We start from the raw sequence: 2,676 nt of genomic DNA, 5'->3' as shown, positions 1-2,676 counted from the left end.
GAGAAGTAGTTAAGAAAGGATTTACAAAACAACCAGGAAATGATCAACAGGAAATGTTGCTGCAGGACACGTGGAGCAACAATATGCTGAATCTTGGGTGCTTTAGTCCTAGGTTTCTCACTTTCTTTGTTTAAGGGCTTTCTTACAAGATACTGGCAGACATCATTTTCTTTAGAGAGATGGAAAAGTTTGAGGATTCTGCTAGCTCTTTTGAGCCCCAGGTGACGAGGCACCATAGTATCAGTCAGTCCAGGAATATCTGTCTCTCCTTTTTTTTACAATAACCAAGTTGAGAATGCTCAGATTGGCATCCACAATGCAACCACAAACTGATTTTCTTTCTTTCTTTCTCCAGTTCTCCTTGGTCTGTAACAGTACCTTACTCAGTAGCAGGTGGACACGGCCATGGGTCATGACACCCTCCTTCATGAGGAAACCTTGTTTGTCATTCCCACCACTGATGCGGACCACATAACCCTTCCATTCTTCACCCAGAGAGTCAGCAGCAACTTCTGTGGCCATAGGCTTCTCATAAAAAGTGTGAAGTTTGCGTTCTCTTCAGTGAGTTTCTGGCAGTCAGTGACTGGGAAGGAGATGCTCAGCTTCATCTTGAAGCAGCTGAATGCCTCTGAGGGTCCATGGAAAAGAGTGATATGTTGTGTTTCCAGTTTTATTTGCTTCAAGGAATTTTTTTGATTTCCTGGTTAATTTCTTCTTCAACCCACTGGCCATTTGGGAGCATGTGGCTTAATTTTCATATATTTGTATAATTTTAAATGTTCCCTTTGTGGTTGATGCCTAGTTTTATTACACTGTGGTCAGATAAGATACCTGATATGATTTTTTTTTTTTGACACAGAGTCTTACTCTGTCACCCAGTGTTGGGAACAGGCCCCCAAATCTGGCTATAAACTGCCCCCAAAACTGGCCATAAACAAAATCTCTGCAGCACTGTGACATGTTTGTGATGGCCATGATGCCCACGCTGAAGGTTGTGGGTTTACCGAAATGAGGGCGAGGAACACCTGGCCCACCCAGGGTGGAAAACCACTTAAGGTGTTCCTAAGCCACAAACAATAGCATGAGCGATCTGTGCCTTAAGGACAGGTTCCTGCTGCAGATAATTAGCCAGACTCATCCCTTTGTTTTGGCCTATCCATTTGTTTCCCATTTTAGTTAATCTATAATCTATAGAAACAATGCTTATCACTGGCTTGCTGTCAATAAATATGTGGGTAAAACTCTGTTTGTGGCTCTCAGCTCTGAAGGCTGTCAGCCCCCGATTTCCCACTCCACACCCTATATTTCTGCGTGTGTGTCTTTAATTCCTCTAGCATTGCTGAGTTAGGGTCTCCACAACTGAGCTGGTCTCTGCAACCAGGCTGCAGTGCAGTGGCATGATTTTGGCTCACTGAAACCTCTGCCTCCGGGGTTCAAGCAATTCTCCTGCCTCAGACTCCTGAATAGCTTGGATTACAGGTGTACGCCACCATGCCCAGCTAATGTTTGCATTTTTTAGTAGAGACCAGATTTCACTGTGTTGGCCAGTCTGGTCTTGAACTCCTGACCTCAGGTGATCTGCCCACCTGGGCCTCCCAAAGTACTGGGATTATAGGTGTGAGCCACTGCACCCAGCTTTTATATGATTTTGTTGTTGTTGTTTGAGACAGAGTCTTACTCTGTCACCCAGCCTGGAGTGCAGTGGCCCAATCTTGGCTCACCACAACCTCCAACCTCCCGAGTTGAAGCAATTCTCCTGCCTCAGCCTTCCTAGAAGCTGAGATTACAGGTGCCTGCCATCACGCCTGGCTAATTTTTGAATTTTTAGTAGAGACATGATTTCCCCGTGTTGGCCAGGCTGGTCTTGAACTCCTGACCTCAAGTGATCCACCTGCCTTGGCCTCCGAAAGTGCTGGGATTACAGGTGTGAGCCACCACACCTGGCCCAGCCTTGATATAATTTTGATTACAATTTTTTAAAAGACTTTTTTGTTTGTTTTATGTCCTAACATATGGTTAATCCTGGAGAATGTTCCATGTGCTAATAAGAATGTGTATTCTACAGCTGTTGAGTAAAATGTACTGTAAATGTCTCTCAGGTGCATTTGGTCTGTGGCGCTGTTTAAATCTGATGCTTCTTTGTTGATTTTCTGTCTAGATGATCTTTCCAATGCTAAGTGTGGGGTGTTGAGGTCCTCAACTATTATTGCATTACAGTCCATCTCTCTCTTTAAATCTAATAATATTTCCCTTATATATCTGGGTGCTCCAGTGTTGAGTGTATGTATATTTAAAATTGTCATATTATTGTGCTGAATTGATGTTTCTATTATTATCTAATGGTCATCTTTGTTTCTTCTTACAACTTTTAACTTTAAGTCTATGTTGTCTGATATAAATGGAGCTACTCTTGCTCACTTTTGTTTTCATTTGCATGGAATATCTTTTTTCATCTCTTCACTTTTATTCGTGTGTCTTTATAAGTGAAGTGAGTTTCCTGTAGCAGCATAGAGTTGGGCATTGGGTTTTAAAAAATACATTCAGCCAGTCTATATCTTTTAAATGGGGAATTTAATTCATTATATTCAAGCTTATTGTTGATAGGTAAAGACTTAATCCTGCCCTTTTATTGATCATTTCCTGGTTGTTTTGTAAATCCTTTCTTAACTACTTCTC

General features: G+C 42.1%; 1 pseudogene; it reads right to left on the bottom strand.

The window, feature by feature from the left end:
* Nucleotides 1–25: 25 nt before the first annotated feature.
* Nucleotides 26–608, bottom strand: LOC112617927 (annotated as a pseudogene).
* Nucleotides 609–2,676: the final 2,068 nt, after the last annotated feature.

This window comes from Theropithecus gelada, unplaced genomic scaffold, assembly GCF_003255815.1.
Source record: "Theropithecus gelada isolate Dixy unplaced genomic scaffold, Tgel_1.0 HiC_scaffold_6407, whole genome shotgun sequence".
Lineage (NCBI taxonomy): Eukaryota > Metazoa > Chordata > Mammalia > Primates > Cercopithecidae > Theropithecus > Theropithecus gelada.
Note: the sequence above shows the minus strand (reverse complement) of the source record. Positions and strands in the feature narration are given on the sequence as shown.